Source organism: Salvelinus alpinus, chromosome 8 (assembly GCF_045679555.1).
Source record: "Salvelinus alpinus chromosome 8, SLU_Salpinus.1, whole genome shotgun sequence".
Classification (NCBI taxonomy): domain Eukaryota; kingdom Metazoa; phylum Chordata; class Actinopteri; order Salmoniformes; family Salmonidae; genus Salvelinus; species Salvelinus alpinus.
Genome location: NC_092093.1, coordinates 67,098,846 through 67,122,053, shown reverse-complemented (window position 1 = coordinate 67,122,053; position 23,208 = coordinate 67,098,846). Strand labels below are relative to the sequence as shown.

The 23,208-nt window shown below is 44.7% G+C and overlaps 1 protein-coding gene and 1 pseudogene across 3 annotated transcripts in view; one reads left to right on the top strand and one right to left on the bottom strand.

Moving 5' to 3' along the window:
* The window catches only part of LOC139583562 (rab effector MyRIP-like), a 151,730-nt gene extending 149,790 nt beyond the window's left edge, over positions 1-1,940 (bottom strand). Inside the window, exon 1 of one of the 3 annotated variants that reach the window (XM_071414780.1) lies at positions 1,480-1,940. The gene's annotated coding sequence lies outside the window, so the exon portion shown is untranslated. The remainder of the gene's footprint in view (positions 1-1,479) is intronic. The other 2 variants (XM_071414781.1, XM_071414782.1) reach the window with 2 other exon arrangements.
* Positions 1,941-21,263: 19,323 nt separating this feature from the next.
* On the top strand, positions 21,264-21,989 carry LOC139583691 (UDP-glucuronosyltransferase 2A2-like; annotated as a pseudogene).
* Positions 21,990-23,208: the final 1,219 nt, after the last annotated feature.

Sequence of the window (23,208 nt, the reverse complement as noted above, 5' to 3'; positions counted from 1 at the left end):
TTTCTTCTTATTGTCTCGGCCTTAGGACTATATATATCACGGTAGCAAGGCATAATTATGAACTAGCAGGTTAGGGTTAGTGGATGTGAAATCAAATTGAGACTGGTTCCTAGAATATGAACACACACATCACACAGGTGTATTAGATCATAGACAAGTACACAATGTGGTATGTTGATGTGAACTATTGTGGGTAGCCAATAGTTAATCCAGAGTAGGATATTGTTGGATTTAAAAGACAGGTGCAGTAGTATATGACCCGTTTATTTTGATGGGTTATTCCCTTGTCATCTTGTGTCCATGAAATAATAACTCTTGAGCATTTTGCAGTCTGTATGGTCACATTGTCAACCATTGGCACGCATCACATTGCTGGCCAACAGGTGAGAGCAACTGGTGTCAGAGTCAAGGCATCACAGACACCAACTCTCAGTATGCATGCATGTCTTATATTTAAGCTCCGAATAGAAATGATACATACTGGAATATAACGTTACTGTAGTAATATAAAACGCCAGCAGTCCCCCAGTCCAGACTCGCCCCCTAAGGGTATGACTGCAAGCCATCACTTGTTGACAGCCCGACATTCTCCCCCTGATTTAAATCCCCACAACCCACTCCCGTGACTTACGCTCACACATTCTCCAGCATATTCATTCATCGCCATTGTTTTTTGGACCTAGGTCTACTCCTTCGGTCAGAGGTTTCCAAACACTTGTTTACCTACATACCCCTGCATATATACCTATATACCCCTGCGTCATGAAATTGACCATGGTGGGACTTATATGTCGCATTCACACCGATTTTCAGGTCACATTGCATGAAGGAGATTCTATGTATATGGCTATACATACCTACATTGGCATTTAAATCACAGTGTAATCTACACAATCAGATCGAACCTCCCTAACTGGGCACACACTGGTTAAATAAGCTTTGATTCCACTTCATTTCAATGAAATGATGTTGAACCAACGTGGAATAGACGTTGAGTTGACGTCTGTGCACAGTGGGTCATGAAATCAATTGTTGCAGTCCAGCCTATCCATCCACCGTTCTGACTGCCACGTTTGCAATGTTTTGTTGAAACAGATTATCAATGAGAATATGGCATGCATCAACATCAGTGTTCAACATGCATAACAGGTGTTGCTGATAAACGAATGAGTGGACGTCGGTCCCCGCTATGTGTTCTTGTTACCTTTATCATAAAAACACACAATCTATAGACTAATTAATAAAAATACAAATTAAATAACATTACAATATCTGTCCTGTCCATATGGTTAGGCTATAACGAGGTAAACAAACGTTTAGATAGAATCCATGACAAGTGTCTGCATATTTCTCAACAAGGACAAAGTTCATTTCAATCTTGCATCATTGAATTAATAATTTTGGTCAATGCTATTTGTGATGATATCGCAAAGGTAGACTATAATAAATGAGAAGTTAATGTGATAATCGATCACTTACACGAGCGCCGGATGACCACCAGCTACAGCCTCCAACGAGAAGGCTCTCCCGGACACACAACGTGGAAGGAAGCGTTCAGATAAACCGACAAGTGTAAACTTCCTTTAGATGCGTCTCAGATACTTTGACAGCCTTGTCTTCAGGTTATTTTCACCACGCAGCGGTTGCAGCAGGCACCATTGTGGAGTCACGAGGTTTGAATTACAGAGGGAGGGCGCAGATGGGCGATGTGAGGATTTAACGCTACATATCTTTGTTCTCCTTGTTGATAATTATACTGTTAAATTCTATTAAAATCTGGGTAGCATAGGCTACAATTGGAAAGATAGCAAGGCGAGCCTCACTTTCGGTGTCTCTGTCAGGCATCGTCGTGAGATCCAGCTGCTGATTCCATCTCTGTCAACACCTGGGCATCCTGTGGGACAGCCAATGGGAGAGCCGCAAGCCAACACCGCTACTCTTTTCTCGAAGAAGCATTGCGCGCCCCGCTACCGCAGAATTAACTCGCGCGATGCGTACATTCACAACGCCACCGACACTCTGTCTTCGTTCAGTGCTATCCGGGGTCCTTGGAATGTCCCTACCCCATTGAAGTTGAAATTAAACGTTTAAATTAAGGTAAGGATTATGGGTTTGGTTAAGGTTGGGGTTTAGGATAGGGACGTCCCAAGGATTCCGGATAGCACCTCTGTTGAGATGTGTGCGGAGAGACAAAAACTAGTTAACTAATTGGACATATCTCCTGTCTTTCTCAGCATTGGTTCAAATGACTCAATTAAAGTGATGATCCAGAACTTTTGTTTAGTTTCAGCCAGCAATTTTGAAAGTGGTGCTCATGAACCAAAACGGGTCCCCGTTTTTTATGTACTATGTAATCCTATTGCGTACTACATCCAGTGGCAATTTTAGCATGTAAATCTTGGTGGGGCAAAATGTTTTATTTGGGATGCATGCCAGAAAAGCCACTACACAACAAAACACTAAACAATACATTAATTGCACTATAACGGTGACAAACGGTGCCCACAAACTGTTAGGGCCTACATAAAGCTATCCCAACAGCAGTCCCAACACCTTACCACTGCTACATTTACATTTACATTTAAGTCATTTAGCAGACGCACTTATCTAGAGCGACTTACAAATTGGTGCATTCACCTTATGATATCCAGTGGAACAACCACTTTACAATAGTGCATCTAACTCTTTTAAGGGGGGGGAGGGGTTAGAAGGATTACTTTATCCTATCCTAGGTATTCCTTAAAGAGGTGGGGTTTCAGGTGTCTCCGGAAGGTGGTGATTGACTCCGCTGACCTGGCGTCGTGAGGGAGTTTGTTCCACCATTGGGGTGCCAGAGCAGCGAACAGTTTTGACTGGGCTGAGCGGGAACTGTACTTCCTCAGAGGTAGGGAGGTGAGCAGGCCAGAGGTGGATGAACGCAGTGCCCTTGTTTGGGTGTAGGGCCTGATCAGAGCCTGAAGGTACGGAGGTGCCGTTCCCCTCACAGCTCCGTAGGCAAGCACCATGGTCTTGTAGCGGATGCGAGCTTCAACTGGAAGCCAGTGGAGAGAGCGGAGGAGCGGGGTGACGTGAGAGAACTTGGGAAGGTTGAACACCAGACGGGCTGCGGCGTTCTGGATGAGTTGTAGGGGTTTAATGGCACAGGCAGGGAGCCCAGCCAACAGCGAGTTGCAGTAATCCAGACGGGAGATGACAAGTGCCTGGATTAGGACCTGCGCCGCTTCCTGTGTGAGGCAGGGTCGTACTCTGCGAATGTTGTAGAGCATGAACCTACAGGAACGGGTCACCGCCTTGGCTATCAGCGGAGCCTTGTCTGGCAGCGAAAGAGGCAATCCAGAATTTTGATTAAGACATTAATGAGCGAGCTAGGAAGTCCATAGTCAATATAACTATTTGTTCAGCACTTTTGAAAAGTGCAGCGACAGAATTCAGAACATGGGCTGTTCTTACAGTATTCTCCCTGTACACCAAGTCAGAACTGTAGGATTAATAAAGGGGGCATATAAGCAGACAATGAAAGCTCTTACAATATTTGATTACTACATTTCTCCAAAATAGGTTAAAGGCTACATGTGCACCACCAAGTCAGAACAGTTGGCAAAATTAAGAGGTGAAAATAGACCAAATTATTAGGGTGAGGCACATGGGCTACTAACAGCTTACTACACAACATACACTTAGTATTACTTTCTTAGCTACAGTATACATATCTCCCTGGCATATTACATAATTTATGCAGAAGCATACAATACATTTTTGAACTCACATTGTTGTGCTGTGCTCACTTGAACAGGAAGGTGGCACAGCTGTCCTTCGTGAGCAAATTTTGTAATCAAAGTCTGCCATTTTCTGGATTTATGGTGCTTTCAAGACAACTGGGAACTTGGGGAAAAAAAGGTTAAATCATGATGACGTCAGTAATCTTCCGGTTGTAGCTCTAGAAAGAGGCCCGAGTTCCAGATTTACAGTTGGATGAAAGTTCAAAACTTATTTTCTCAGTCGTAGCTCGTTTTTTCCGATTTCCCAGTCATCTTGAACTCAGTAAAGTCAGATTTTGCAGTTCTGAGTTAACAGTTGTCTTGTGCGCGGCACAAATCATGCTTCATAGACAGCATGTCCAATGTTGAATGTTTATCATTTTAAACTAGGAAAAGAGACCCTTAATCTTAGACTTGGAACCACACAGCCACTCCACTGAATAGCAGGCTAATGATTGCGTTGCAATGCTTGCAGTTAGCCACTGATTCCTCCCAAATCACGCATTGTTGAATTTGTGACTTCCAACTTGTTGTGTAATGTTTATGTTCAATGGCCGATGAGCACCGATAGGTTTTATTTATAATTTCTCTTCATTATTGCTCTTCATATGACAAGGATTAAAAAGGATTTGCCAGTAGATTGTCGACTTGATTCAGACTAAGATTTTGAAAGTATTTTTTTTTTATTTTATTTTTTTCACCTTTATTTAACCAGGTAGGCTAGTTGAGAACAAGTTCTCATTTGCAACTGCGACCTGGCCAAGATAAAGCATAGCAGTGTGAACAGACAACACAGAGTTACACATGGAGTAAACAATAAACAAGTCAATAACATGGTAGAAAAAAAAGAGAATCTATATACAATGTGTGCAAAAGGCATGAGGTAGGCAATAAATCGAATAATTACAATTTAGCAGATTAACACTGGAGTGATAAATCATCAGATGATCATGTGCAAGAAGAGATACTGGTGTGCAAAAGAGCAGAAAAGTAAATAAATAAAAGCAGTATGGGGGGTGAGGTAGGTAAATTGGGTGGGTAGTTTACAGATGGACTATGTACAGCTGCAGCGATCGGTTAGCTGCTCGGATAGCAGATTTTTAAAGTTGTTGAGGGAGATAAAAGTCTCCAACTTCAGAGATTTTTGCAATTCGTTCCAGTCGCAGGCAGCAGAGAACTGGAAGGAAAGGCGTCCAAATGAGGTTTTGGCTTTAGGGATGATCAGTGAGATACACCTGCTGGAGCGCGTGATGCGGGTGGGTGTAGCCATCGTGACCAGTGAACTGAGATAAGGCGGCACTTTACCTAGCATAGCCTTGTAGATGACCTGGAGCCAGTGGGTCTGACGACGAACATGTAGCGAGGGCCAGCCGACTAGGGCATACAGGTCGCAGTGGTGGGTCGTATAAGGTGCTTTAGTAACAAAACGAATGGCACTGTGATAAACTGCATCCAGTTTGCTGAGTAGAGTATTGGAAGCTATTTTGTAGATGACATCGCCGAAGTCGAGGATCGGTAGGATAGTCGGTTTTACTGGGGTAAGTTTGGCGGCGTGAGTGAAGGAGGCTTTGTTGCGGAATAGAAAGCCGATTCTTGATTTGATTTTGGATTGGAGATGTTTGATATGAGTCTGGAAGGAGAGTTTGCAGTCTAGCCAGACACCTAGGTACTTATAGATGTCCACATATTCTAGGTCGGAACCGTCCAGGGTGGTGATGCTAGTCGGGCGTGCGGGTGCAGGCAGCGAACGGTTGAAAAGCATGCATTTGGTTTTACTAGCGTTTAAGAGCAGTTGGAGGCCACGGAAGGAGTGTTGTATGGCATTGAAGCTCGTTTGGAGGTTAGATAGCACAGTGTCCAAGGAAGGGCCGGAAGTATATAGAATGGTGTCGTCTGCGTCAAAGCTACTGTAGATATAACGTGATTTGATGTCATTTTAACTGTGGCCAATGACCTTGAGCCTTCTTGGATGGGCACTTCTAATGTAACTCTATGGACTTCTAATGTAACTCTATGGCAGCACCCAAGGGGCTTGAATTTTCTAACTCCCCTTTAACTTGGCGGTGACGTTGTGTTCCCATGAGTAACAGAACACTGAGCCAATCACAGCGCAACACTCCATATTTTCTGCTGGCTTGCCCCACCACCACATAAAGCACTGAGCTAGGCTGAAACACCTGCATTTTGGAGCTGCCTTACTCAAGAAAACAAAAAGGAGACCATGTTTGTATGCAGCTTTATAAACTCAATGATATATATATTTCTTACATTGTTTTCAAACTTATATGTGACACGTATTAATGCCAAAATAACATGCAAAACAGGCAAGCCCCCCCAAAATATGTATATGTATATCTTTTTATTATTACTATTTGCGCAAAAGCCCCACCTGCCCTAAATGATGGGTCGCCACTGACTACATCATCCATTTCGTATTACAGTACCAGTAAGGTTTGGACACCTACTCATTCAAGGGTTTTTCTTTATTTGGACTATTTTCTAAATTGTAGAATAATAGTGAAGACATCAAAACTATGAAATAACACACATGGAATCATGTAGTGACCAAAAAAGTGTTAAACAAATCAAAATATATTTTATATTCGAGATTCTTCAAAGTAGCCACCCTTTGCCTTGATGACAGCTTTGCACACTCTTGGCAATCCACAACGCCCTACTGTATATGTTACGTGTGTGTTTATTTTTATTTTTTTCGTACAAATTTGTTGTGCGGACTGCATATTTAACACAAAATTAATAGATCATTCTGCTGTGTAGATTAGGTGGCGAGCTGATAACATTCATTTGACTTTTCTTCAGAAATCAATGGGGACAGTTCAACAAGCCCTCACAGTCTCACTGCAGAATTAGATGTTCCTCCACATTCTCCAAATGTGAAATTTCGAGGTTGCTCCAAAACGTCTCATTTTGAAGTGTTTTTGTTGCTCCTGCTGCTCTGTATCGTTCCATTTCTCCAAACATCACATTTAGAAGTTAAGGGTTACGTTTAGGCACTCATTCTGAATGGTTAAGGTAAGGGTTAAGGTTTGGGATACGGTTAAACCCCCCCAAAACAGTGTCCGCAACTGGGATCCAAAGTCAAGGGATAACGGCAATCCACAACGCTCTAGCAAAACGCAAGCCTACTTGATGGTAATAGTGCTCACTGTTCCCATAGTGGCTGGTTTTAAGGCATTTCCAGATGTCCAATTTCGACGACAGTCTTGAACGACCTGGCTGGATAGTTGCACAACATTGCAAATTAGGCTGTGTATGAAGACCCTCTTTCTTTCTAGTTTGCAATTTTGCAATGCTTGCAACCCTGAACGGAATGATGAGTAGGCTACATAGCAAAGTAGAAACTTTTACGCTATGCAAATAGTCATTTAAAAGTTCAACAACTCAGCCTGTTCAAGTGGGCGAGGCACCAAGCCAACCTCCAATGACAAATAACCTTGTCACTACCAACCAAAACCTCATAAATCTAGATAACAATTTAACATTCTACTATTTGGCCTCGTCAAGTGGGGAGCGGAATTAGTGTGTCAAAATAGATTTTCCCTCAAGTCTGAAAACATCCCCATGTCAGCATAAAGACTAGTTGTTCCTGCTGAATCAGGGCCTGGCGTGGCACACTAAACCTCAGAAATGGAATGGGCAGCAGTAGGTGGAGGGGTGGGCAGAGATCTGGAGAGATGCCACAGTGGAACGTAAGGATGCTTTGTCTCTTTATCAACGCTTGATCTGCTAGGTGCTGACAAGAGCGATGTAGAGGAGAAAAAGAAGAAGACACAGCGAAGCACTTTTTGATTCCAACAAATAGAGCAGCATTACGTTTCACCCCATCTCCTCCGCCACACTCAGAAGCACACAGACAGCTATAGTGCCTTACACAGATAAGATGTCTCTGTGGAGACCTCTGAGGGCTTTCTCTTCAATCTCTGTGTTAGTGTTACAGACCTTCAATACAAATGAAGTGTACACACAATAAAATCAGTTAACATTTACATTAACAGATATACAGTGCTTTGGGTGGAGGCGTATCATAGAACTCCAAACCAGCAGCATACCTCCCTGTATCCCACTGCTGGCTTGCCTCTGCAGCTAAGCAGGGTTGGTCCTGGTCCACATTAACTTTGTAGAGTTGGAGAGCCAGTAGGAGGCACATTTTCCTCTAGTCAAAAATAAAATAAATATACAGTTGAAGTCGGAAGTTTACATACACTTAGGTTGGAGTCATTAAAACTAGTTTTTCAACCACTCCACAACTTTCTTGTTAACAAACTATAGTTTTGGCAAGTCGGTTAGGACATCTACTTTGTGCATGACACAACAAAATTTTACAACAATTGTTTACAGACAGATTATTTCACTTATATTTCACTGTATCACAATTCCAGTGGGTCAGAAGTGTACATACACTAAGTTGACTGTGCCTTTAAACAGTTTGGAAAATTCCAGAAAAGGATGTCATGGCTTTAGAAGCTTTTGATAGGCTAATTGACATAATTTGAGTCAATTCGAGGTGTACCTGTGGATGTATTTCAAGGCCTACCTTCAAACTCACTGCCTCTTTGCTTGACATCATGGGAAAATCAAAAGAAATCAGCCAAGACCTCAGAAAAAACATTGTAGACCTTCACAAGTCTGGTTCATCCTTGGGAGCAATTTCCAAATGCCTGAAGGTACCATGTTCATCTGTACAAACAATAGTACGCAAGTATAAACACCATGGGACCACGCAGTCGTCATACCGCTCAGGAAGGAGAAGCGTTCTGTCTCCTAGAGATGAATGTACTTTGGTGCGAAAAGTGCAAATCAATCCCAGAACGACAGCAAAGGACCTTGTGAAGATGCTGGAGGAAACAGGTACAAAGTTTCTATATCCACAGTAAAACGAGTCCTATATCGACATAACCTGAAAGGCCGCTCAGCAAGGAAGAAGCCACTGCTCCAAAACTGCCAAAAAAAAGCCAGACTACGGTTTGCAACTGCACATGGGGACAAAGATCGTACTTTTTGGAGAAATGTCCTCTGGTCTGATGAAACAAAAATAGAACTGTTTGGTCATAATGACCATCGTTATGTTTGGAGGAACAAGGGGGAGGCTTGCAAGCCGAAGAACACCATCCCAACCGTGAAGCACAGGGGTGGCAGCATCATGTTGTGGGTGTGCTTTGCTGCAGGAGGGACTGGTGCACTTCACAAAATAGATAGCATCACGAGCATGGAAAATTATGTGGATGTATTGAAGCAACATCTCAAGACATCAGTCAGGAAGTTAAAGCTTGGTCGCAAATGGGTCTTCCAAATGGACAATGACCCCAAGCATACTTCGAAAGTCGTGGCAAAATGGCTTAAGGACAACAAAGTCAAGGTATTGGAGTGGCCATCACAAAGCCCTGACCTCATTCCTATAGAAAATGTTTGGGCAGAACTGAAAAAGCATGTGCGAGCAAGGAGGCCTACAAACCTGACTCAGTTACACCAGCTCTGTCAGGAGGAATGACCAGGGCCCAGCGGGAGCCAGGATGGCAGGTTAGATTAGAGGAATGAGCCCATTCCAGGACTGGGGACCGGGCAGAATCCAGGACGAATAACCGGTTAGCCGGGCCCACCCGCCTTGCGGACCAGGCCTTTGATAACCCAGACTAGTGTTGCTGCTGGACAGGAGGTAGGGAGGATGGTCTCTGGGTCAAACGGAGTAGCAGCGGAGCTAAGCAAGCGAGAGAGGGTGTCAGGCTTCACATTCTTGGATCCAGGGCGGTAGGAGATGGTGAAATTGAAACGAGTGAACAACAGAGCCAAACGAACCTGCCTTGAGTGCAGAGATATTACAGATTATTATGGTCGGTCCACACTAGGAATGGATGTTCCGCCCATTCTAGCCAGTGTCTTCCTCCAGGACCATCTTGACCGCAATAAGTTCCCGGTTACCAATGCCATAGTTCCTCTCATCGATTAAGACGATGGGAAAGGAAAAGCACAGGGATGCAGCTTTTGGTCATGGGCAGAACGGAGAAAGGAGATAGTGGAGCGATAAAATTCACACTTCTCCACGTTGACAAACAACTAGTTCTCCAGGAAGCGCTGGAGGACTTGTCGGACGTGGAGAACATGCTCCTGAACCGAACGGGAAAAGACAAGGGTGTCGTCAAGGTAGACAAGCACGAACCGGTTCAACGTGTCATGGAGCACATCATTGACCAGAGCCTGAAACACTGCGGGAGCGTTGGTCAGTCCGAATGGCATAACCAGATACTCGTAGAGCTCACTAGCTGTGTTAAAGGCTATCTTCCATTCGTCTCCTTCCCGTATCCGAACCAGATGCTAGGCATTCCGAATGTCCAACTGGAGACGCTCGAAAGCCAAGGCGAGGAGTGGCAGCGGGTAACTGTTCTTTACCGTGATGTCATTAAGGCCCCGGTAGTTGATACACGGGTCCGACAGGGGAAGAAGAAGGACGAATGAACCCTTCCCCCAGAGAATCCTCAATGTACCCTTCCATGGTCTTGGTCTCCGGACCAGACAGGGCGGTGTAGTGCCAGGGAGGAGGTCAATGGCGCAGTCATAGGATAGATGTGGAGGAAGAGATGTGGCGCGGGCCTTGTTGAAAACCTCCCAGAAATCCTGATACTCCGTGGGAACAGTGGAGAGATCCGAGGCTTTACCCAAGACCTCCTCTCCTCCTGTATGATGCAAAAATGAATTTCCTGACGGATACAATGAAGTCACCATCCTATGAATCATCAGAACCAGTCATAATGAAGATTCTATAATTAAAGGCTCTATAATTAATGTGTCTCAAAAATAATTTGTCTGGGACAGAAATAGTTCGAAATTAGCTTCCGATGTAGTGTGTATAAAACATATTGCAGCTAATGAGGCAAACACAAATAGATAGGAAAGTTAATTAACTGCCATTGAATACCATTTAATTGATTTACTTTGAGGATCAATCACATTGAAGTAGTTATTACATTAGTATTTGAATAATGAACAACAATACGTTGTCACTATCAACATTCTGTAATTACAATGGTTGGTAGGCCTAGATACAAATACAAATGGATTAATTGACATGGATAATCAATCTTTCACAGTGCACAGATGTAGTGTACACCAAGCTCCCTCACACTACAAACAAGAGATAGGCTCTATGGGCCATTCTGGCTCGGACAAGGCTTACTTACTTACATGGCTAACCATTAGAATGTAAAGAATAAATAAATCATATTAAGACTACCTAAGACTGGGGCGGTAATCTTGTCATATCAATTGTCACTATAATCCTCAACTTGTGTCTGCCAGAATGACCACATAGTGGCTGTTCGGTGGAGCACATTATCAAAGATTTGCCTGTTAGAAACAGATGCACTGAGCAGCAAGGACATGGAAGTGGAACAAAACACTCATGCATTTCAAACTTTTTTGTTCAATTTGAACCTAACAGTTCATTTTTGTTGTTTTGTTAATTACCTAAGCAACCATTAACCATTGATTACCACTCATGTTATCAATCACATTACCCTCTCACCTGTTAGTATGTACTGTATGTACATCGTGTTCAGCAACTCTGTATGATGTCTGCTTACAAGTCTTAACTTCCCTGGTTAATGTTGAACGTCTCAAATACAACAGAATGCTTACCAATGCTTCCGTAATGTAGTGCACCGTTTGGAGAGTTCGGAGAGTGGAACATCAATCATCAATCCCCTTTAAAACAGGTGTGAGGGTAATGTGATTTAATAACATGAATGGTCATCAATAGTTAACGATTACTTATGGTTATCAATGGTTCAGCAAATCTATCTAATCATGTTGAAGTACTGAGCCACTGCTGCCTGAGCTCAGCTTCAGCCCATTGCCAGACAAATACTGATATGCAGATCTAAGGCAGAATTTGAACAAGCTCCTCGTCATATACATCTGGAAGGGAAAATGCATTCTGACCAGCGTTGCGTTATTTTGCGTTCTCTTTCAATGCTGGTGTCAAATTAACTCCTCTGAGAAATGTCTATGGCTTAATTATAATTTTATATTTAACCAGGCAAGTCAGGTGAGAACAAATTCTTATTTACAATGACAGCCTACCCCAGCCAAACCCTAACCCGGATGACGCTGGACCAATTGTGCGCCACCCTATGCGACTCCCAATCACAGCCAGTTGTGATACAGCCTGGAATTGAACCAGGGTCTGTAGTGATGCCTCTAGCACTGAGATGCAGTGCCTTAGACCGCTACGCCACTTGGCAGCCCAAGGAGCTTAAGCACTCCGTGTGTTGACCATTTCATAATTAAGAGGCTTTTACAAGCGTTTTTTCCCCAATATTCAGCAAGGGAAATAGACTCATTAACAGTACATGCACTGTACATAGAGTATGGGTGGTTCTGTAGGCCTTTCCTGCAGTCAATGTCCTCATGGGTGGAATGTTATTCATATTTTTCATAATTTCATAATTGCTCAAGATTTTAAATGTAAAAAATATGAAAATCCGGTGTTTCTATGTCAAACAGTTTTGTTATATTTCAGTCTTCTATGATGTATATAAAGTGTCATATTGGGATGCAAACTACAAAATGTAATACATTTCAACTCTATATCTGACTTGGTAGAGATGTCTTCTTTTTTTAAGCCCATAACAATGTGTGTGAGGTGTATACTTTTGTTTCAAAGTAGATTTGTTTAAGACTACCAAGAAACACTCTGTGTGACCCTGATTTAGCCTACTGCATTAAAAAGTTAAAACTCCCAACAGACACCAACCCACTAGTATCACTTGGGGAAATACATACTTTAGTCACAGTAATCTTTAGCCATAATGAAGATCATAGGCCTACTGGGAAACAGTGTGATTTGCTAAAGTGGAATTACTAGGCAGAATAAAAAGAGCAAAGCATTCTGGTCCCTCTATCCCTGTCACATGCCTCCTACAGAAGGTGTATTAGCAGTGTGTGTGTGTGCGTGGGTGTGTGCAGTTTGCAGAACTCTTGTTTGTCTGGGAATAGATTAGCTTCACAGTGTAATGCTGGCATTTGAGGGACATTTTTTCAGGGAGTGCTCTACACGCTATGTGCACTCTTCCCTCATCGAAATGTCACACTTCAAAACAATGTAATTGGTCAATGAAACGTAACTACATTGACAGCAAGACAGAATTGATTTATGAATCCTAAACAGGTCTTTTGTGGGGATTATTTGTGGAAAATTGTTCTTCATAATGGTTGGCTATTTGTTAGTGTTATTACAGGAAATAGCCCAATTATCTCCATTGTTACGTGAAGTGGGGACAGTACCTAAAGAAAGAGGCTTTCATGTAAATTTAACAGTGCGTTCCAACCTTGATCTCTACGCTCACACTAATTGTCTGGAGGTGTGCTGAGGCTGATGTTTATTGTTACAGCCAAGACATTTAGCTTATTTTTCCCCTATCATGAGAGAAACTTCTCATAAAATATAAATATACAGTGCATTCGGAAAGTACTCAGACTCCTTCACTTTTTTACATTTTGTTAAGTCAAAACCTTATTCTAAAATGTTCTCGTCAATCAACACACAATTACACATAATGACAAAGCAAAAACAGGTTTTAATTTTTGTGGGCAAATGTATATTACATAAGTATTCAGACCCTTTACTCAGTACATTGTTGAAGCACCTTTGGCGGTGATTACAGCCTTGAGTATTCTTGGGTATGATTCTACAAGCTTGGCACACCTGTATTTGGGGAGTTTCTCCCAGTCTTCTCTGCAGATCCCTTCAAGCTCTGTCAGTTTGGATTTTCTCATGTTTTTTATTTTCAGGTCTCTCCAGAGATGTTTGATCAGGTTTAAGTACGGCTGGGCCACTCAAGGACCACTCAAGGACATTCAGAGACTTGTCCCGAAGCCACTCCTGTGTTGTCTTGGCTGTGTGCTTAGGGTCGTTGTCCTGTTGGAAGGTGAACCTACACCCCAGTCTGAGGTCCTGAGAGCTCTGGAGCAGGTTTTCATCAAGGATCTCTCTGTACTTTGCTCTGTTAATCTTTGCCTCGATCCTGACTAGTCTCCCAGTCCCTGCCGCTGAAAAACATCCCCACAGCATGATGCTGCCACCACCATGCTTCACCGTAGGGATGGTGCCAGGTTTCCTCCAGATGTGATGCTTGGCATTCAGGCCAAAGAGTTCAATCTTGGTTTCATCATACCAGAGAATCTTGTTTCTCATTAGGTGCCTTTGGGCAAGCTCCAAGCGGGCTGTCATGTGCCTTTTACTGAGGAGTGGCTTCCTTCTGGCCACTCTACCATAAAGGCCTGATGGGTGGAGTGCTGCAGAGATGGTTGTCCTTCTGGAAGGTTATCCTATCTCCACAGAGGAACTATAGAGTTCTGTCAGTGACCATAGGGTTCTTGGTCACCACCCTGACCAAAGCCCTTCTCTCCCGATTGCTCATTTTGGCCGGGCGGCCAGCTATAGGAAGAGTCTTGGTGGTTCCAAACTTCTTACATTTAAGAATGATGGAGGCCAATGTGCTCTTGGGGACTTTCAATGTTGCAGAAATGTTTTGGTACCCTTCCCCAGATCTGTGCCTCGGAACATTCCTGTCTTGGAGATTTATGGACAATTCCTTCGACCTAATGGCTTGGTATTTGCTCTGGCATGCACGGTCATCTGTGGGACCTTATATAGACCGGTTGTGTGTCTTGCCAAATCATGTCCAATCCATTGAATTTACCACAGGTGGACTCCAAGCATGTTGTAGAAACATCTCAAGGATGATCAATGGAAACAGGATGCACCTGAGCTTAGTTTCGAGTCTCATAGTAAAGGGTCTGAATACTTATGTAAATAAGGTATTTCTGTTTTAATTTCTTAATAAATTTGTAAAAAAACTGTTTTCGCTTTGTCATTATGGGGTATTGTGTGTAGATTGATGAGGAAAAATGTAATTCATGAAACTACAAATATGAAAACAGGATATCATGTGAAATAAATGTGTCACGTTCCTGACCTGTTTTCCTTTGTCATGTATTTGTTTTAGTTGGTCAGGGCGTGAGTTGGGTGGGTTGGTCTAGGTTTGATTTTCTATGTTGGGATTTTGTGTTCGGCCTGGTATGATTCTCAATCAGAGACAGCTGTCAATCGTTGTCCCTGATTGAGAATCATACTAAGGCAGCCTGGGTTTCACTTGTGTTTTGTGGGTGTTTGTTCCAGTGTCAGTGTTTGGGCCACACAGGACTGTTTCAGGTTAGTCACGTTTATTGGTTTTTGTATTTTGTAGTGTTTGTTGTTTTCCCATTAAATAATGAATACTTACCAATCCGCATCTTGGTCCGATCCATGCTCCTCCTCGTCTGAGGAGGAGAACGACTGTGACAGCCATTACAAAATGTCAACATGTGATACCATGAAACTACAAATTTGAGCACGTGAAAACATGATCTCATGTTAAATAAATATAACAACATCGGGACGCAAAACATCCCTGTGTGAAAGTTAGATTTTTCATATGTGAATCTGCAATGTGAGGTGAAAACATGTTATTCTCCTCACGTGTGAAAAGGTGGTGTTAACATGTGAACTCTACATGTGAACATATGGTTTCACACGTGAACAACTGACCTCACATGTCTCTTTTTTTTTTTTTACATATGAACATTTTAGCTCAAAGTGAAAACAGCTATTTCACAAGTGAAACTTCAAATTTCACATTTTTTTGTCAGAGAATGAAATTATATGGGGTTTTAAAGTAAGTGATACGCTTTTCAGCTAAAACAGTGTAAAATAAATATTGAATCAATGACAATATGATTACATTTATCACTTAGTACTGACTTTTCAAGATGACCCCACCTGGGCTTTGAACTCACAACCTCTGAAATTGCTGTACGCTGATCTTTCTGCTTCACCGCAAAGTCTGTAGCATTCATATTCATTTGCAGCATTTATTGTCATGAATCTTGCCCTGGAGGCAGCTCTTCAGAGTGTTCACTTTCTGGCACAGCCACAAAGTCATAAAAGCTGATTTTAAACCTAAACATAACCTTAACCCTAACCTTAACCACACTGCTAACCCTAATATCTGTATATTGTTTAATGTTGGTGGGGCATAATGTGTTAATCCTGAATCACTATGATGAATACAATATAAACTCAGCAAAAAAAGAAACGGCCCTTTTTCAGGACCCTGTCTTTCAAAGATAATTCATAAAAATCCAAATAACTTCACAGATCTTCATTGTAAAGGGTTTAAACACTGTTTCCCATGCTTGTTCAGTGAACCATAAACAATTCATGAACATGCACCTTTTGAAAAGTCTTTAAGACACTAACAGCTTACAGACGGTAGGCAATTAAGGTCACAGTTACAAAAACTTAAGACACTAAAGAGGCCTTTCTACTGACTCTGAAAAACACCAAAAGAAAGATGCCCTGGGTCCCTGCTCATCTGCGTGAACGTGCCTTAGGCATGCTGCAAGGAGGCATGAGGAATGCAGATGTGGCCAGGGCAATAAATTGCATTGTCCATACTGTGAGATTCCTAAGACAGCGCTACAGGTAGACAGAACGGACAGCTGATCGTCCTCGCAGTGACAGACCACGTGTAACAACACCTGCACAGGATCGGTACATCCGAACATCACACCTGCGGGGCAGGTACAGGATGGCAACAACAACTGCCCGAGTTACACCAGGAACGCACAATCCCTCCATCAGTGCTCAGACTGTCCGCAATAGGCTGAGAGAGGCTGGACAGAGGGCTTATAGGCATGTTGTAAGGCAGGTCCTCACCAGACATCATTGGCAACAACGCTGCCTATGGGCACAAACGCATCGTCGCTGGACCAGACAGGACTCGCAAAAAGTGCTATTCACTGACGAGTCGCGGTTTTGTCTCACCAGGGGTGATGGTCGAGTTTGCGTTTATCGTTACACCGAAGCTTGTACTCTGGTGCGGGATCGATTTGGAGGTGGAGGGTCCGTCATGGTCTGGGGTGGTGTGTCACAGCATCATCGGACTGAGCTTGTTGTCATTGCAGGCAATCTCAACACTGTGCGTTACAGGGAAGACATCCTCCACCCTCATGTGGTACCCTTCTTGCAGGCTCATCCTGACATGACCCTCCAGCATGACACTGCCACCAGCCATACTGCTCGTTCTGTGCGTGATTTCCTCAAAGACAGGAACATCAGTGTTCTGCCATGGCCAGCGAAGAGCCCGCATCTCAATCCCATTGAGCACCACTGGGACTTGTTGGATCGGAGAGTGAGGGCTAGGGCCATTCCCCCCCAGAAATGTCCGGGAACTTGCAGGTGCCTTGGTGGAAGAGTGGGGTAACATCTCGCAGCAAGAACTGTCAAATCTGGTGCAGTCCATGAGGAGGAGATGCACTGCAGTACTTATTGCAGCTGCTGGCCACACCAGATACTGTTACTTTTGATTTTGTCCCCCCTTTGTTCAGGGACACATTATTTAATTTCTGTTACATGTCTGTGGAACGTGTTCAGTTTATGTCTCAGTTGTTGAATCTTGTTATGTTCATACAAATATTTCACATGTTAAGTTTGCTGAAAAATAAACACAGTTGACAGTGCGAGGACATTTCTTTTTTGCTGAGTTTATATATTTGTTGCCTAAAGAGTAGGAATACAGGTGAAATCAGTTATTGACACAGACATGGTGGCGTAGCAGGAAGATCAGAATGCCGTGAACCAAGAGGTTGTAAATTTAAATCCCAGATGAGGACATGTTGATTAATACTTACTCTATGAACATACACAATGTAATCATGAATGTCAAATATGTAAGTTAAAAGCACTGTGTGTGTGTGTGTATCCTAATGACTCATTTTTGTTTGCAGGGCATCACCTGTGAAACCTCGTTAAAAATAGTCACATGTGAAAACTGTAATCCACATGCGAAAGTTTGTGTGATCACATATGAAAATCCACGTGTCCCCTCCCCCCCAAATAATGATTTTTCACATGTGAAATCATGTGTTTTTTCCATTATGGTTCCCTCCGTCAGCCTGAGAGAGAGTCACTAAGCTCCAGGTAACATTTAGTGTTGCACAGCTTTTGCACCCTGGCCACTCCATATTCACCCAGCTTTGAGCTGTGACACATCCAATACTGTGTTTGCTACCAGCTGTGAGCTCTCTCCACCATCCTGCTCCTGTATTTAGTTACCTCTCCTTGCTGTCAAGGGAGTTAAAGAAGGTAGCGTTGCAATCCCAGATGTCACAGTGCAACTGCGACTTCATCCTGCATGTGACACTCTGTCTGTGTGTGTCAATGCCACCATGTGAATACCCTCTTATTTAATGACCTCTTATGTCGCTTAAAGTGCAGCTTGTAGATTATCAATGGCTGCTATGTCACTGAATTAATGTTACAAAATCCCACAAACCATGTAAATATGTAGAAAAGCCTCCTCCCCAATATTGAGCCCATGCCAACAACACTGGGCATTAACATAATCATTTGTTTTCTCAACATCGAGCCCTTTGCTCTGATCTCATTCCATTTACGTGCGCATATCCAATGCTCGCAGTGCTCGGAGAGTTTTTCAACAAGTTTCCATAGTCACGATGAAGCTGGCACGGTATATCTGTGTGTGTGTGGTCGCAGTTACGTTTCATAGTAGCACACACACATTTAAACTGTGGAAACATATTGGTCAGTCACTGGATCAACCTGAAGCCTGTATTGGACTATTATTGACATAGGACATAGTGTTACGGTGCTGGTGCAGAGTATCTCTGTATACATGGGCCCCACGTAAAATACTTGCTTCAGTTACGAACCATTCAACGTCTCCATCCCAACGCAACAGATGAGCGATTTCATTAAGGAGTTCATCCACTTTTACATGTACAAGATAGACCACCTGAAATACTTGCAGGTCCATTGGAGGGATATCAACTTATGAAAAGAGATATTACATTTTCCATACAGGTTTGTGATGGACTGCTGAGGTCAGAGAGCGTCATGAGGAGACAGAGAGGCGCTTCTCTATTGCCCACATGTGGGAGAGGCTCTGTGGGCAGCTGCCTTCTCCACCGTCCTTCGTCCCTGGTGCCTTGGTCAAGTCAACTGACGAAATGAGCCTCACTGAGTGTCACGCCCTGACCATAGAGAGCTTTTTATTCTCTATGTTGGTTAGGTCGGGGTGTGACTAGGGTGGGTTATCTAGGTGAATATATATATCTATGTTGGCCTGGTATGGTTCCCAATCAGAGGCAGCTGTTTATCGTTGTCTCTGATTGGGGATCATATTTAGGCAGCCATTTCCCCATTGTGCTTTGTGGGATCTTGACTATGTATAGTTGCCTGCGAGCACTATAGTAGCTTCACGTTTCGTTTTGCGATTTATTGTTTTGTTTTGCTGTGAGTTTCACCTGATAATAAAAAGATGTGGAACCCAGAACACGCTGAGCTTTGGTCCAGTTATTATGACGAGCGTGACAGAAGATCCCACCAACAAAGGACCAAGCCACGTGCCCAGGAGGAGAAAGTATCCTGGACTTGGAAAGAGATTCTGGATGGGAAGGGATCCTTTACTTGGGAAGAAATCCTGGCAGGACAGGATCGCCTTCCGTGGAAGCAGACGCAAGCGGTGAGGGAAGGACAGCGACGACGCCAGGGTTCGCGGCCACGACGCAAGCCCAAAAGACATCCCAAAACTTTTTTTGGGGGGGGCACACGGAGTGGTTGGCGACGCTAAGGGGTGAGTCAGAGACCGAGGAGGAATATTGGGACAGTTTGAGCGAGGAGTGGGCGGCGAAAGTTGAGGGGAGTGAACCAGAGACTGTCAGCGAGTTGAGGGAGAATGTGGAGGAGAGAGAAATTAGAGTTGTTGAATTGGTGGAGGATGCACGACATTTGCCCTAGGGAGCGTGTTATCGATTTAAAGGCACCTGAGTCAGCTCTCCGTACTCATCCTGAGAAGTGTGTTAAAGTTCCGGTACAATTAATGCCGGCTATATGGACCAGGTCTCCAGTGCGCCTTCACAGCCCAGTACGTCCTGTGCCAACGCCTCGTACTCACCATGTGAAGATTGTCATCGTTCCGGTACAATGTGTGCCGGTTCTATGCACCGTGTCTCCAGTGCGCCTCCACAGCCCGGTACGTCCTGTTCCTGCTCCTCGCACTCTCCCTCAAGTGTGCCTTCCCAGTCATGTACGTCCTGTGCCTCCTCCCCGCACTCGCCCTGAGGTGCGTGTCACCAGCCCGGTGCCACCTGTACCGGCCCCACGCATCAGGCCTCCAGTGCGCCTCCACAGTCCAGAGCTTCCGGCGACAGTTCCCAGTCCAGAGCTTCCGGCGACAGTTCCCAGTCCAAAGCTTCTAGAGGCAGTTCCCAATCCAGAGCTTCCGGCGACAGTTCCCAGTCCAGAGCTTCCGGCGACAGTTCCCAGTCCAGAGCTTCCGGCGACAGTTCCCAGTCCAGAGCTTCCGGCGACAGTTCCCAGTCCAGAGCTTCCGGCGACGGTTCCCGGTCCGGAACCTCCAACGACGGTCCACGGTCCGGAACCTCCAACGACGGTCCACGGTCCGGAACCTCCAACGACGGTCCACGGTCCGGAACCTCCAACGACGGTCCACGGTCCGGAACCTCCAACGACGGTCCACGGTCCGGAACCTACAACGACGGTCCACGGTCCGGAACCTGCTGAGACGGTCCATGGTCCGGAGCCTCCAGCGACGGTCTGCGGTCCAGAGCCTCCAACGACAATCTGCGGTCCAGAGCCTCCTGCGGGGGTTCCCATTCCAGAGCCTCCTGCGAGGGTTCCCAGTCCGGAGCCTCCGGCGACGATCTACAGTCCGGAGTCCCCGGTGACGAACCACGGTCCGGAGTCCCCGGCGACGATCTACGGTCCGGAGCACCCGGCGACGACCCACGGTCCGGTTCCTCAGGCGACAACCCACGGTCTGGTCCGGAGCCTCCGGCAACGATCCACGGTCCAAAGCCGCCGGCGACGATCCACGGTCCGGAGCCTCCGGCGACAATCCACGGTCCGGTTCCTCCGGCGACGACCCACGGTCCGGTTCCTCCGGCGACGATTCCCGCACCAGAGCCGCCATTGAAGGTGACATATCCGCGAGCGGAGTGGGTACTTCGCCCCGCACCGGAGCAGCACCCGACGGTAGATGCCCACCCGGACCTTCCCCTATTGAGTCCGGTTTTGCGGTCGGAGTCTGCACCTTTGTAGGGGGGTGGGTACTGTCACACCCTGACCATAGAGAGCTTTTTATTCTCTATGTTGGTTAGGTCGGGGTGTGACTAGGGTGGGTTATCTAGGTGAATATAGATAGCTATGTTGGCCTAGTATGGTTCCCAATCAGAGGCAGCTATTTATCGTTGTCTCTGATTGGGGATCATATTTAGGCAGCCATTTCCCCATTGTGCTTTGTGGGATCTTGACTATGTATAGTTGCCTGCGAGCACTATAGTACCTTCACGTTTCGTTTTGCGATTTATTGTTTTGTTTTGCTGTGAGTTTCACCTAGTAATAAAAAGATGTGGAACCCAGATCACGCTGCGCTTTGGTTCAGTTATTATGACGAGCGTGACACTGAGAGACTGTGGTATTTCCTTATCTATGCGTCCCAGGACATGATGGCATATTGTTATTGGCAAGACATAGACACCTACTACAGTGAGATTCGAGGGAAGCCATCAACCTATTGTGAGATGATAGGCCAAGCTGACTTGTGGCTGATCCAGATGTACCAGAACTTTTACTACCCTCATTCTTCCCTCCCTAACTTGAAGTTTGTGGGGGGAATCCACTGCAAGCCTGTCAAGCCATTACCAGAGCTCTGGAGATGACGGCATCATGGTGTTCATCCTGGGGTCCATGATCACGAATCTCACCACAGAGAAGGGGAACATGATCACCTGAGGTCTGGGACAGATCCCCCAGAAGGTCCTGTGGAGGCTGGATCTCCCAGAACAACCTGCTGGGTCACCCCAAGACCAGTGCCTTCATCACCCATGCCAGAACCAACGGCATCTACGAGGCCATCTACCACGGGGTCCCCATGGTGGGGATTCCTATGTTCGCTGACCAGCCAGACAATATGGTCCACATGAAGGCCAAATGGGCCACGGGCCAAGCACCTGAGGGTCTAATCCCACGAGCTCACTTGGTACCAGTGACACAGCCTCTTCCTGGCCAACGTGCTGCTTCTTACCCTCCTCTTTGTTAAAACATGCCTCTCCTGTGTCCGGAGGTGCTGTTAGGGAGCAAAGTCTAAAGAGAAGACAGAGTGACAGGTTCACCAAAAGCAAACTTCCATATTCTTCTGTCCTTAATATGAATGTATTTCTCCTTGTAAAGAGTTGAGACCAGGCTTTATGGAGTTTTACATGTTCATTTATTTCTCAGATTTTTCAGTTAATTTCCTTTTAACAAAGCACATACCAGTCTAATGTATTCTTTTTGGTTTACATATTAACATGATTTCTTGTACGGTTACACATCTTCATTATCAGTCTTCATGTCTTTCCACAAGCTCAGAACCCACCACTTCAGGGAGAGGCTTGTCCAGCTGGCTATGGAGTGCAGAAAGGACCAGATGTTTCTCCTGAAAGAGCCAGAGTTACAGCTCCCCAAACCCAACGTCCCTGCCAACATTGCCACAGCGCCAAAGCCTGCTAAAACAGCTGCCATTACCCAATACCAGATGAGGTTCACCAGCTAAAGAACATTCTGTAACCTGCCTGGAACATTCAGTTAACACAACATCCATATTCAGTTAGACTGATGTTGTAGTATAATATAGAATGCCTAGCATGCTCACAACTGCACTGTGGTAAAGATTTGGCTAGCTCTTGTACATATGTATATAATTCTGTACTGACAAGTTACTAAATGATTCCAGCTGCATCAAAAAACCAGTAAAGTGTTGACTCAAATCCTTGTGTAATTCATGAAATCTATTTGAATAAACGAGCTACAATGTTACTGCTAAAACAAATGATGCAGGGAGTTGGTGTATCATTTCAACTTTAAGTTGTTGGCAAGTAAACATGTTTCAATAACACAGTAGAATAGTTTGTCAATATACCACTGGTGTCCCCCAGGGCTCTGTTCTAGGCCCTCTCCTATTCTCGCTATACACCAAGTCACTTGGCTCTGTCATATCCTCACATGGTCTCTCCTATCATTGCTATGCAGACGACACACAATTAATCTTCTCCTTTCCCCCCTCTGATAACCAGGTAGTGAATCGCATCTCTGCATGTCTGGCAGACATATCAGTGTGGATGACGGATCACCACCTCAAGCTGAACCTCGGCAAGACGGAGCTGCTCTTCCTCCCGGGGAAGGACTGCCCGTTCCATGATCTCGCCATCACGGTTGACAACTCCATTGTGTCCTCCTCCCAGAGTGCTAAGAACCTTGGCGTGATCCTGGACAACACCCTGTCGTTCTCAACTAACATCAAGGCGGTGACCC